This window comes from Neofelis nebulosa, chromosome 8 (assembly GCF_028018385.1).
Source record: "Neofelis nebulosa isolate mNeoNeb1 chromosome 8, mNeoNeb1.pri, whole genome shotgun sequence".
Classification (NCBI taxonomy): Eukaryota; Metazoa; Chordata; class Mammalia; order Carnivora; family Felidae; genus Neofelis; species Neofelis nebulosa.
In genome coordinates, this window is record NC_080789.1 from 132,863,682 (window position 1) to 132,878,720 (window position 15,039).

Consider the following 15,039-nt stretch of genomic DNA (forward strand, 5'->3'; position numbering starts at 1 on the left):
CAATATGAAGTTTGCTAGAGAGGAAGGGCCAGGCAGTACAGATTCTTTTTTTTATTTTTTAATGGTTGTTTCTTTATTTTGAGAAAGGGAGAATGAGAGAGAACGAGTGGGAAAGGGGCAGACAGAGACGTCCAAGCCGGCTCCATGCTGTCATCGAGGAGCCTGATGTAGGACTTCATCCCATGAACCTCGAGATCATGACCTGAGCCGAAATCAAGAGTCAGACACTGAACTGACTGAGCCACCCAGACGCCCCAAGATTCCTTCTCTGATGAAGGATGAGACACTACCAAACTCTAGTCTGCCTCTTAGATTCCCATCCAAAAAGAATAATCTTGGAATTTGCAGGAGCCAAGGACGTTAAATCTCTTTAGCTGTTAGTTTTAGATATTGTCTTAGTCCATCTGGGCTACTAAAACATTTGGGCTACTAAAACAAAAACATTACAGACTTAGGGATTTATAAATAACAGAATAAATAACAGCAATTTATTTCTCATAGTTCTGGAGGCTGGCAAGTCCAAGATCAAGGTGCCATCATGGTCACGTTCCAGTGAGGGCCCTCTTCCCGTTTCATAGCTGGCCCCTTCTTGCTGTGTCTTCACATGGTGAAAGGAGCAGAGGATCTCTGTGCGGTCTCTTTTATAAGAACCCTAAGCCCATGCCTGAACGCTCTACCCTCACGACCTCATCACTTTCCAAACACCCCAGCCCCTAATACCAACACATTAGGCTTTAGGATTTCAATATATGAATGTGGGTGGGGGACATAAACATTCAAACCATAGCAGACATGAAGAATTCCCAGATTTAAGCAAGAAAGTACATTGCTACGAAAGATGGAAAGATCACACAGAGAACACATGAAGTAAATATGAAGCAATAACCGAGGTCTCCAAGAAATGGATTTCCAGCATACTCCGTGAATGACACAGAGTATGTGCTCGACAAAGTTGGTACATCTGTGTGTGAATGGATAACTGTCTATCCAGAGCTGGTACCAAGCAGAAGACACAGAGTTTCTCTGATCAGCTTCACCAGCCTCAGAGGAAGGGTCTCTGTGGGCAAAAGGGAAGCAAAACAGTCAAGTCTGCGCACAGGGGCGACTGCGCACAGGGCGCACAGGGGCGACTGCGCACAGGGGCGACTGCGCACAGGAGATGGAATGAATGCGCTATGGAGGAATCCTGTCCCCTCGGGCTCCAGGGCTCTCTCTTGCTTGAGGGGAAAACCCTCCAAAGCCAAAAGGACATAGGTATCACAAATCACTACCTGAAACACAAAACTGACAGTTGGGTTAAACTAAAGCCTGGCAGAGCTGGTAAATGAAGGGTTTGACGGTAATCCGAGGATCTATGTAACACGAGTTCCTGTCACTGGAGCACTCAAACGTTACCTCCAAGTCAGACTTTAGAAACAGGAGGCCACTATCCCAGGAACAAGCCCAAGGCCCCTAAGTTCTAAAGAGGCATTCCTTCTACAAGCCATGGGACTACTTACGCGTTTCAAACACGGAGATGTTTACCAGGATGAGTGGGGCATGGGGTGAGTAATAGCAAGAATAATCGTAAAGCCCCTTAAAATTATAAAGTGTGGTATTTATCAATAAGTAGATATAAATAATAAACCATAAATTACTTACAGCTCCAAGAAGCCACTTGAAAATATGCACTAGATAAGTTTAAGAGGTATTCTAAAGAGTAATAATGACTTCTTATTATAAAGGAAAGGGGCTATGGAGACAGACACAGGAAAGTGGGTTTGGAGAACTAATTCTGTCTAGGTAGCAAAAGGTCCATGGAGGACAAGCTGAAGAAAGTAAAGGAATTCCCATGAAAAACACAGACTACCTACTTGATAAAATAACTAACTTTGGTTCATGAACTCTTATGACTTAGCAAACAACATGTTCACAATTGAGCAGTGATTTTTGACCTAATGTTTTGTCAAGGACCACTCTCGGGCAGATGGGAAATCTTGAGAAGGCCACAGGTGACTAGATATAAGTTAGCCATTAATATTTGCACGGAAAGTGGGCGAAGTTTATCATCGCTGTTTTTAAGACAGACCCACGCACACACACCTGCCTTTCTGCCGGTGCAAACTGCCACGTCAGACAGGTTCTGTAACTTGACTCTTGTCCACGAGTCCCCAATGGACATGTAGAATTTGGTGCACTTGGGGATCCCTGTTGCTTAAGTGGTTTTGATCCTAGGGAACTGTAACAAGTTAACAGCACATGTAGAATAAAGGTTGTGGGTGAAGCTGATGAGTCCTCACAGGAAGGTGATTCACACGACCCTATGACAGAGATGGAAGAGAAACCCAGATGGTCCGGGAAAGTGGTTCTGAAAACCTCACAACACATTCACAGCTCTTACAGAATCTGCAGGTGCTTTAAATGTTACATTTCTTTATATATAACTCTGAGATTCAATCATCTGCTTGTTTATGTGTTTATTATCTTTAAATCATCTGAACCTAGGGTGCATGAAAGCAGGAACTTACTCCCTTTTATATCCACTTCAGAACAACGTGTGGCATATGGTACGCACTTAATAAACATTTGTTCAATGGCTGGATTTCTCTGTGAGGCACATTCTTCTTGTTAAGTGACCTAATCTCAGTGGCTTACAGCTATAGGACGCAATTTGTGAGATGCTTTCCAGGCTCAGCTGTGAGTACTCATTAGGTGAGAACCTCAGAGGGACACAAAGATTAGGAAGGTCTGTTCCTGACTTTAAGTACGTTATAGATTCACTGGGACGGGAAGATAAGCTTGCTGTTTTAATACGTTTTTTTGAACTTTAAAGTACCATTTAGGGGCACCTGGGTGGCTCAGTAGGTTGAGCGTCCAACTCTCGATTTCCACTCAGGTCCTGATTTCATGGTTCATGAGCCTGAGCCACACATCAGGCTCTGCCCTGACAGTGTGGAGCCTGCTTGGCTTTCTCTCCCTCTCTCTCTGCCCCTCCTTTGATCATGCTCGCTCTCTTTCCCAAAATAAATAAGCTTTTAATGTATGTGTGTGTGTGTATATATAAAATTACCATTTATATGGGTTCATAGAAAATAAAATGATGCCTCCTTATTTTCCATAATGCTGAAGTTGGGGAGTTAGTAAAGTCCAAGCAGGTAGGACTGGGCATTGAAGGTGAGATGCACAGACAAAATTTTCAGCATCGAGAGCAAAGCGAATTGCATTTTTTTTTTTTTTTTTGTGATGTCCTAGAAAAAGCAAGTGTCCTTATGGACAAGGAATAGGAATCAGAGGCCGGTATCAATTTCATATCACTCAGTTTCAGGAGGAGATCTGTGCTGTGTATCTCTGCCACGGCTCCAGGAGCTGGCAAGTAAAGGCATCTGTGCCAGGGATGTCCTGCCTTACTTGCCTGTCACTCACTGGAGTCCCCAAGGTCTAGAGCAACTTATCTTCTTATCACTTCCATCCTCTGTTTAGCAACAAAACAAAACACACATTTCCTTAAGTCAGTTCCTCAGGAGATGTGTCCTCACTTTTAAAAGTGCATTAATTTGATTTCATTTGATGTGGTAGGGCTAGCTGTTAAACATTACTTTGACTTTCTATTCCTGATATAGATAGATGGATATAGATATATATATATATATATATATATATATACACATATATGTGTATATCACATAGTATATATCATGTTACATATATTAATCATATTAATACTATATATAACATGTATATATATATATATTATGTACATTGATGTTATATACAACATGTATATATAATAGGTACATTAATGCCACATATATAACATGTATATATAATATGCACAATATATATGTACATTTATATATGTTTATATGTGTGTGTATGTCATATAGTATATATTGTTACATATATTAATGATATTAATATTATGTATAACATGTATATATAATAACGTGTACATTAATGCTGTTCATCAGGTATCGGGTATCAGGCTCCCAACCTGATGGAAGTCAGGCTTTTTCTCTTCTTTATCCCACACTGTCCAGGCAGTAGCTATCTAGAAGACAGAAAGGGGGGTAAAAGATATTTTGGTGATGGAACGGTTACACGGACCACTGAATGGGTAGAAGAGAGAAAACACTAGAGTGGAAGATGATTCTGATGGCGCTAACATGATGGTTTGGCAAATGATATGCTAACTGAGCTGGAGCTAAAAAGGCACAGTGGGGTCCACAGGAAAGGTGAGGGGTCCACAGGGAACACGCTGGGCCCGAGAGGCTGGCGGCAGCCCTCCCACGTGGAGGAAACAGGGAGAACTACCTCCGGGCGTGGATGACATCAGCCAGAAGGAGCACTGTGGGCTCAAAACGAGAAGTGAAGCGAGGCCAGAACCCCAGGACAAATCAGAAATGGAGGAGGCACGGAAAGATACCCAGAGAAAGAGAAGGGCAGATACATCACTAAGGGGCTTAGACTCCAGCGGAGAGAGAAAAAATCTGCCCATGAAGTTTGCAGTGACTTTGTTGGCCAGGAGAGCATGAATTATTTGTTCGGATGCTAAATGGAAGAGCAGGGCAGTACAAATATGAGGCAGGAACGCTCTGAAAGTTCCAGGAACCAGTTTCGAACCATGGTGGTAACTCTAGAGGGCAGCCTAGTTTGACAAGGAAGCAGGCTACCCCCGCACCTGCAGATGCTGAAAAGGGAGAGGGGGCTGGGCTGCCTGAGAGTCGCAGGTGAAATTGCTGCTTGCTCCAGGCAGGCTCCAGCTGAACCGTCAGATGCTTGCCCTGACTCCTGAGACAGATCGAAAGGTGCCCGGCCGTTCTTCACCGCCTCCTTTAATGCAGAACTTTAAAAACAAGGAGGCCAGGGGCCAGGGGGGGCTGCATCCAGCTCACAGAACAGGAGCCCCCGTGCGGAGCAAGTTCATACACTACCGACGGGCCAGCTGGACCCAGCAGTTCAAAAAGGCCCAGAGCAAAAAAGTCTTTTTGAAGGTGTTTATGAACTTTGCCAGATAAGGATTTCCAAAACTACAAGGAACTATAAAACTCTAGACGTGGATAACATTTCTGGGGCCAATTGCTTTAAACTTTTTAGCGAAGAATCATATACTTAGAAAAAAGTGCCCATAAGCGTTCAGCTCCCTGATATCCACAGAGTGAATCCAGCCATGCAATCAGCACCCAGGTCAATAAAACCTTTTTTTTTCTTAAACCAAAACTTGCTTTTAATTCCATAACCAAAAAAGAATTTGATGCATCTACATATCTAGGAACTGGAATGCTTGTAAGTAAAAATTGCCTGAGAGACAGCAAGAGTGCGTTGAAGACTTTCTCAACAGCTCACCTACTTTTCACCACCTGCACGAGCCGAATTCAGGCTACCACTGCTCCTAAGGAGCCTCTCTGCCTCCAGTCTCACTGGCTCTGAACCCTGCTATCCATTTCAGCAGTGAGGTCTCTGCTACTGAAAAATGGTCACAGTTACCACCTGCTCAGCACCCGCTGAGGGTTCCCCCTTCCATCTCCGCTCTGAAACTGAAGCCCAAGCCACATGACATGACTCATAGGACCCACCCACATCTCCAGCCTCATTTCAGTCTTCTCGGCTGGTACCCTGGTGTCCTGTGCACCGGGAACATCTTTCAGGCCCTCACACACAGGGTCTCCCTCGCCTCTGCACTGGGGTTGGCTGTTTCCCACATGCACAAAACTCTCCAGTGATCCCACCCCCTCACCAGGTTTATTTCTGCGTATCCTTCAGGACTTGGCTTAAACATCAAGTGCTGAGCACAAAAATAGGCACTCAAAAATACTTGCTGGCTGGCTGGCTGGCTGGCTGAATACAGGAGTAAGTCAAGGACACCATTCCAGCAGCAAAGGAAACACAAAGATGTCATAATATGGTCCCAGCTTAAAAAGGAAACAAAACTATGATGTAATAAACCAACTACGCTTTTTGTAGCTGAGGGACTACAATGTTATTTACCTACAATCGAATTCAATAGAGGTTCTAGAGATGCCTGGGCGGCTCAGTAGGTGAAGCCGCCGGCCGATTCTTGATCTCAGGGTCCTGAGTTCAAGCCCTGTGCTGGGCTCCACGCCCCAGCCTTTTAAAAAAAAAAAAAAAGGTTCTAGAAAGGTCCCTGCCCTCAGAGAGTGGATATTCCTGTTAGAAACACAGAACTTATCCAAAGGGACAAAGAACAAGAGTGTCTACTGCTGTGATGTTTTATGAGCCATAGGAGTTCCAAGGAAGGAGACACAGTAAGGCTTGGCTAGAGTAATGTGAGAGCCCTTCGTGGAGAATCTCAAAAGGTATGCCTGCTTTGGAGGAGGATGTGGAAGGAAAGTGTGAGGACACCCCCAGCAGGAGAGACCAGTCTGAGGACAGTTCACACGTGGGTGACAGTGAAAAGAAAGTCTGAGTAGAAGAGCACAAGTACTGGAGAATGTGGGGGAAGAAGAGAAATGAGGGAGAGCAAGGCCAGGCTGCGAATCTGGTGAATCGAGCAGTGGCATCTGTAGTCAACAAAATAAGCATTGGAGACTCAGTGTAATTTCTGGATCAGTGAGTGAGACCGCTCTCCACAGATGCCAACGAGAAGTCGAAAAACAGCTTCGGCAGCTGGTAGCTGACAGGTAGGCCATGATGTTCCCAACTAAACACAAACAACTCTCGCAGAATATAAAAATAACCAGACTTTGAGACCATGTGCAACAGGAGAGAGACAAAGGCACTGCAAACACAAAAATAATGACACATCCCCTTCGACTCTAGCTCTGCTTTAGTTCTCCTGCTTTCTAGACAAAAGCTACCAGGATACCTGTATGAGTCTGTGGGAGCTGCTGTAACAAAAGAACACAGACTGGGCGGGGGGCTTAAGCAACAGATCTGGAAGCTGGAAGTCCAAGATCAAGGTGTTGGAAGGTTTGGTTTCTCCAGACAACTCTCTCCTCAGCTTGTAGCTCTGTGTCCTCACATGGCCTCTCTTCTGTGCACATACATCCCTGGGGTCTCTTCCTCTCCTTAGAATGACACCAATTCTATTGGATCTAACCCTTAGGATCTTGTTAACCTTCGTTACCTACTTAAAAGCCCCACCTTCAAATACAGGCACATTCTGACATTCTGGGGGTTAGGACTTCAGTATATGGATTTGGGGAGTGGAGAATGGTTCAGTCCATCACAATAGCCCGATACTTCTTAAAAACAGCTAATGGGAACTGACTCTCACATCTTTAAACTTCCTCAGCATGTGCACGAGCCCTGTTTTCTATAGTAAGCCTCTTCCAACTCCTTCCCTAAGATGCCCCGTCATACTCCTGGTGTGCATTCTCCTTTGCTGTAATAAGTTAAACCCAACTTTGACTATGATGTGTTCTTGGTGGCTTTGGCTATGCTGCTTCCCACACCAGGACTTCCATATTCTTGAGCCTACCTTTCTCATGCTTTGTACCTGCCTAAATGGACATTCCTCCTTCCTGGTTAACTCCCGCTCATCCTTAAAGATTTAGTTCAAATATCACCTTCACTGAAAGTACTTTCTAATTTACTCTTTCTGATAGTTGGATTAGGTTTCCCTTTGGTGGCCCTGTCATGTGTCCACTGGGCTATGCTGAACTACATTTCCCCAGTTTTCAATTTCCTTCCTCCTCCTCTTCCTTCTCCTTTTCCTTCTCCTTCTTCTCCTTCTTCTCCTTTTAATGTTTCTGGTTAGGGTGAGCTACAGGAAGATTCTTGGGAGATGTGAAGGACAGAAGGGAAGAAACAGTCATTCTGTAGCTCGCACACATTATTGCTGATGTACTGACTTGCCTCCTTGGTGTGAAGCAGCAGCCAAGCCCACTCTGCCTTCCCCAGATCCTCCCTGGGCTTCTCTGACTTCCGGGCCAGGTGCGTGTTTACCTCTATCATCCAGGTCCCCAAGGCAGAGGCAACAAGAACAGACGCATGTCTCAGTCCATCCTTGCATGCAAACATTCAGTGTTTGGGGGTTCCAGTCTGTCCTTGATCTCCCCTACTCTGCATCCATTTCCCCTTTTTGACTGTTTGGCTGTGAATGTCAAGTTCCATCATCAGATGCAGAAAAACCTTATAGACACTGCTTTCCCATGCTGTGTAGAGTTAAAGCCCTGTAACAACTATGTATGTATGTATGTATGTATGTATGCATGTATGTATCTCTCTCTCTCTGTATCTTCCATTCATCTATTTATCCATCTATACATCACCTATTTATCTATCCTACTGCCTTTGCTTTCCTGGTTCAACTGTGATTGACATGCCCCTCCTCTATGGTATTTCTCTGTACCTCCTCAAAACCTTGACTATACTTCTCTTGTACTGTTTATCATACCTGATTGTCATCATTTGTGTGGTAGATTCTTATCTTGCCAATTATTCATGCCCTTCCTCTACCGTGCTGCCTATAATGCACTAGAGTGGGTGGAACAGATTTCCCTACTCCATTGACACTGGGCTTAACAATGTAACTTGCTTCAGCTGTTAAAATGTTAGCAGGCGTTATATTAAATGTGCTCGCGTGGCTTAGTTTGGGTCTTTACTCTGTGACCTGCCTGAGAAAAGCACGCCCCGGAGAATCTACTGTCCCTTCCACCTGGGCCTCAGAATAAACACACATGAAGAAGATCTGAGCCCAACCCACAGTCTGGAGCCAAACACAGCTGACTTAAAGCTGAAAAGACAGCTCCCAACCTAGATCTGCCAAACTATAGTTGACCTGCAGATTCTGTGGTGTAAGAGTAAATGTGTATTGTTGCAATCCACTGTACTGTGTAATCATTTATAGGCAGCTTTATTGCAGCAATTGCCTAGTGAATTAGTTTCCTTTCCTGTGCCCCAATTAGAGTGTTGGCTCCTTGAGATTAGGGACCATGATGATAATTTCCTGATCTCTGATGCTAAGATGCCTGATACATGGTTGGTGCTCAATAAATGCCTGTTGCATACTCAAATAAATAAACAAATGACCAAATGATCAAAGGACCATAGTGGAGAGAGGCATGGACAGGGGCATTAGGAAGTAGAAACTAATAGAGGTGTGTAAAATGGAAATGAGGGAGCTGAGTCTAGAAGCCAATGTAAACATAATATGGTCCATGCACAATTATGTGATCAAAAGTTATATGCCTTTTATTTTGAGATGATCAAAGGTTCAAAAGGCCACAGAGGTTCCATGTGACTTGAGTCATCTTCGAAGAGCTTTTTTTTTTTTTTCTGCTGTAAACTTTCATAAATCTTTGGGGTCAGCACTCAATCAAAGCTGCGGTGCCCATCTATAGCCACTTATATACTATTAGGGAAGTTGACAAAAGAAACAAAAAACCTGAACCTTTTCCAAAAACATCAAGAAAACAAAATTACCAGAAGGTAAATCTTTCCTACTCTTCCTTCAGGTAACCTCGTCTCTGTGTAATGATATAATCTGATGTGGGCGGTTTATGGCCACCTTGACCCACGGATCATTTTTGTCATTGTTGAAAGGCCTGTGTGATGCCATATCTGAGGCTCTCAGCCTGGTTACCAGAGGGCTACACATCCTGCTCTCCCCAGGGCAGAGTTTGGGAGCTGAAAGCAGGTCTCTGCAACAGCAGGCCTCCCAACTGGGACTGTTGTCACATTCCCTTAGAGCATGTGTCATGGGCCTGTCATTAGAGTTGCTCCTTATGAGACACATCTTGAAGGATGCCAAATTCATTAGTGTCTACAGTTGAACTTTTCAAACCTTTTCCTTACATTAAACAACACACACACACACACACACACACACAGAACAAAGAGAGTCTGCATTTTGCTTGATGTCAATCATAACTTGAGATTAAAGTTGCTGTTTTAAGCATTTGAAAGTTATACCCACCAAACTCGTGCTTTCTCTGCCTAAGCTCTGAACTTCAAAAGGAATACTTCATTGGAAAACACACGCACACACACCACACCAAAACCACACGCACGCACACACACACACACATGCACACACACACCTCAAAAAGATGCTGTAAGTACCTGAATGCATTTTCTCCCATTTCTATAAATGTAGTCTTTTTGTCAGACTATCTGCGAAGCTGTTAAGAATTTACAAAGCTATGGGGAACACAAACTGCCCCCCATGATACCCAAACTGTGTTGACATACCTAGAAAAGTGTGCCAGTTGATGTGATTATAAGCACTCTACTAAATCCTGCTGCCAGGTTGTTTCAGGCTGAAACACAACCTGTTTTGCAACAATTACTTATCCGGAAATCTCTGGAAAATAATTTCCTTTTTAAGCCTATATTTAGCATCTTGCTATAAATGAAACTTATCAATATAATATACTGAATTCCCACTGTGCATATAATACTATACTATTCAAGCTTTATTATGAAAATGTTCTTAATTTAGATGTCATTAACTCAGATTTAGTGATAATTTGGACATACAAGGTGATTCTTTCAAAAATAACATTTACTATTTTTAATGATTATAAAAGCAATTCACGTTCACAGTGTTGCTCAGAGATACATATAAGTATAAAGGATAAAAATTATCGTCACCTAAATCTGACTAGAAAAAATAATTTGTTTATCTTTTGGTATATTTCCTTTCAGTCATTTTCAATTTTAGTCTTTCCACCTAAAATTGGGGTTGTATTGATCATACTAATTTTATTCCTGTTGTTTTCACAATATGAACAAGTAATGATTTTTAAAAATGTGGCCCAAGGATGCACGTTATTTCATTTTACTGATGTCACATAATTCAACTACTTCCCTAAGGCTAGATATTTATGGCGTTTCTCCGTTTTTACTTTCATTTATAACACTGAAATGAGAACTCTTTTTTTTTTTTTTTTTTAATTTAGAGAGCGTACACGTGTGTGGGGTTGGGGGGGGTGCAGAGGAAGAGGGAAGAACAGAATCTGAAGCAGGCTCTGCGCTGTCCAGCGTGGAGCCCTACATGGAGCTGGATTCCACAACCCTGGGATCATGACCTGAGCCAAAATCAGAGTCGGGCTCTCAATGGACTGAGTCACCTATGCACCCCTGAAATGAGAATTCTTAAATGTGAATGTTTGTGAGCATTTCTGATTTTCTTCTGAGAGAAGACAACTGTGTTAAGTCTTCACATCTATCACCAAATTGCTCTGTGAATTTGCAACAGGACAAGGGCACTCGGACTCGGCATTTTCTCAAACACACTACTATTTAATCTTAAATTTGCAAACACGAAGAGGGAGATGCGTTATGTCACTGTTTTATTTAATATAAATATAAATATAAATATAAATATATAGGGGCGCCTGGGTGGCGCAGTCGGTTGGGCGTCCGACTTCAGCCAGGTCACGATCTCGCGGTCCGTGAGTTCGAGCCCCGCGTCAGGCTCTGGGCTGATGGCTCAGAGCCTGGAGCCTGTTTCTGATTCTGTGTCTCCCTCTCTCTGCCCCTCCCCCATTCATGCTCTGTCTCTCTCTGTCCCAAAAATAAATAAACGTTGAAAAAAAAAATTTAAAAAAAAATAAAATAAAATAAAATAAAATAAAATAAAATAAATATAAATATAAATATAAATATTTTATGTATTTGAAGATAAATATTTACCCTGATATTTATGGTCATTTGTCTTCTTTCATGATTGGTCAGTTCATGTGCCTTCGTCATAAACTGGTGATTTTTTTAATTAAGTTGCACCGGTTCTATAAAATTTCTCTATTTTAATTCTTTTTTAAAAAGGATTGGGGTGCCTGGATAGCTAAGTTGGCTGAGTGTCCGACTCTTAATTTCGGCTCAGGGTCATGCTCCCAGGGTTGTGGGATCGAGCCCCACAGACGGCTTGGCAGACTGAGGGGGAGCCTGCTTAAGAGTCTTTCCCTCTGCCCCTCTCCCCCATTTGTGCATGCACTCTCTCTCTTTCAAATTAAAAAAAAAAGGGATTTGTAAATTTATAAACTTTCCCCAGATCATTATGTTACTTAATTTTTTTTTCTGGTACCAAATTTTAGTATTTTAGACAGCTAAATATTCCATAACTTCCCTTAATTTTTTATAGCAAAGGTCTTGTCCATCCTAAAAGATTAATCTGGGACTTTGTGTTTTGTTGATTTTTATTCTTACTATCTGGTTCATCTAGAATTATTTTGGAAAGTAAGCTTCAACCTGAATTTTCTGTCTTTCACATACAGGTGGTTTTACTGGTATCCCTGATCACGTGATCCATTCTTTTCCCAGCATTTTTAGGGTATGATGAGTATGTTGATGTATTAGAGTCAGTGCTACTGAATTTCTCTGTCATTTCTTTTGTTGGTACCTCATTGATTTAAGTAGTAAAACTTGGGAGCTGTGTTTTATATCATCTAGGATGGCAAGTACCCTAATTAGTACTCTTTCTGTACAAAGGGAACTTCAAGTTGAAGTTGAGAACATTGCCCATTCAAAAATTTTCTACTGAGATTTTGATTGGTATTTGAATAGAAAACTTAGATATATTTGGGGAAATTTAACATCTTTATAATACTTGCTCTTTCCACCTAGGAATATGGATGAACCCTAAATTTACTAAAATATTCATTTATATTCTCTCTCAGGGAGCACTTAATGTTTTCTTCAAGTAGTTTACCTAACCATTACTACTGACTTTTAGTACAGCTGTGGATTTAAAACATTTTTTATTATACTATCCTTAAACTATTAGAGCTTTTCATGTTTATATTCATGTCATGTGCAAATGATAAATTTTTCATCTTTGTTTCTAATTAGCATATCCGTATTTCAGTTCCGTGTGTTATTCTCTGACCAGGGCTTCTAGAACATCATTTAATGAATGAAGATAATTTGCAATCTTGCTCATTTCTCATCCAATGATTGCTTTAAAACACCTATCTTTGGGGCGCCTGGGTGGCTCAGTCAGTTGAGCGTCCAACTTCGGTTCAGGTCATGATCTCACGGTCTGTGGGTTCGAGCCCCGCGTCAGGCTCTGTGCTGACAGCTCAGAGCGTGGAGCCTGCTTTCGATCCTGTGTCTTCCTCTCTCTCTGCCCCTCCCCCACTCTCACTTTGTCTCACTCTGTCTCTCAAAAATAAATAAATGTAAAAAAAAGTTTTTTTAAACACCTGTCTTTTATTAAGTTTTAAAAGTTCCTTTGCATTCCTGGTTTTCTAAGAGTTTTTTCCTGCTTAGGAATTAGGGTTTAACTTTATTGTGTGTCTTTCAAGATCTTTTTTTTTTCTCATTTATCTGCAAAGGTGATGTACTATATATTAACAGATTTTCTAAAACAAAAACATCTTTTTATTCTTGGCACAAACCATAATTGGTTGTGGAGGATTATTCTTTTAAAGTATTCTACCTTTGAATTATGTCAGGGGCCAGAAGTCAAAGCACCATTCTAACCAGAGATCCCCAAAATATGTAATTGATTTTGAGCAAAATTTTAAAAAGTAAATGATGCAACTTGCTGTTTTAAAGTTTAGAGAAAACATTGAATTTGCCCTGTTGTGACATTATTTTTCATTTAACATACTTTATTCAACTAAGTAGTGTAAGTATGCCTTAGTTAATATTTACAAATATAGTTTACATTTGGGAAATTCTCCAATTTTAGGAAAGACTGTTTTGAATTAGCGAGGTTTTGGTGCATTACCAGGAATAAAAAACAAAATCTTCAAAGATGGGTTATCATTTTTCACTGCCGACTGACCAGATACGTTAAAGTTTCTAGCCATCTTGCTGCCTGGTTTTTGCAATCAAGTCTCGATTAACCTTGCCAATCTTAATTTCTTTAGTTAACACCATGAAGCCTGTTTCAAGTCGTAGAATCAAATCGAGATGGCGGGATTAAAATATTAAAGATCATCATTGCCAAGAAGTCTGTCCATGGCTGACCTTCAGAAAATCAGCGACTTTTTGCTTCTTCCCATAAACACAATTTATACACTTCTACAGCATTCTCTTGTCATTTTCATCAGTTACCCCTCGGATTTGTGCCTTCCTACTGCTGCCGAAAGTCCTCAAGGCAGGGGACCTTGTGTGGGTGCAGTGCCCCTCTTTAATAAGCTCAGATGTACCCATTATATATAGCATTAGGGATGCATGAGACTGCGTTCTGACTGCTAACTCATCACACACGTTCCAGCCAGTCTGGCCACATTGCAGTGCGGTAGGCTTGGAGCCATCAGCTGAATCACCCATCACAACTGTGCCCTGGTCATGTTAAGTGTGGTGTAAACTCCTTGAATTCGTTCATTCAATTTAATTTTTAAAAAATCATGTGCACGGGACCATAGTACAGCATAAAGAAACACAGTCTGTTTATACAAGACCCCTTTCTCCTTCCTAGGTCAATTAAAATTTTAATTTCCACTAATCGGGTATCAATATCTAAGTAATCTCAATATTTTTATAACTACTTAAAAATTGCCCATCATGCTTTTTCTACTTTAAAAAAAATTTTTTAATGTTTATTTATTTTTGATAGAGAGAGGGAGAGACAGAGCATGAGCGGGGGAGGGGCAGAGAGAGGGGGAGACACAGAATCTAAAGCAGGCTCCAGGTTCCGAGCTGCCAACACAGAGCCCGGTGCTGGGCTCAAATTCACAAACCGCGAGATCATGACCTGAGCCGAAGTCGGACGCTCAACTGACTGAGCCACCCAGGGGCCCCATGCTTTTCCTACTTTTAAAGTGATACATTTTTCTCACCTAAAACCCCATAAAAATCATAAATTAAATAAGAGTAGGAAGATGCAGTAAAGCAGAGAAATCTTTACGAGATTAATCATACTCACATTAAACTTGACTATGTCCAGATTATAAAATATCTTTGTAAGATTTTAGAGGGTAAAAATACTCTATTGGTACTTTGACCTATCTCAGAGTCTAGTAAATTAGATGGAAATTAATCTTCTTAATTTTTTCATTTCCTTTTTCATAGTTTGAAATACAGCAAATATAGTCTTCATTTTTTTTAAGATTTACACTAAATCAATTCCTTTGTTATTACAGGTACAGGGAAATGAAGAAAAGTGGGGATTAATCAATGATCTTTGAAATTTTTAGAAGTTCCATC

The 15,039-nt window shown here is 41.5% G+C and overlaps 1 protein-coding gene and 1 long non-coding RNA gene across 4 annotated transcripts in view; both read right to left on the reverse strand.

Annotated features, from left to right (window-relative positions):
- Positions 1 to 15,039, reverse strand: part of CELF2 (CUGBP Elav-like family member 2) — an 835,088-nt gene that overhangs the window by 327,394 nt on the left and 492,655 nt on the right. The window lies entirely within an intron of this gene.
- LOC131483783 (uncharacterized) lies at positions 3,329 to 11,241 on the reverse strand. The gene is made up of 3 exons (XR_009247925.1): positions 5,714 to 11,241; positions 3,971 to 4,027; positions 3,329 to 3,451 (listed from the first exon to the last, which is right to left on the reverse strand). It is a non-coding gene; the product is annotated as an uncharacterized LOC131483783 (long non-coding RNA).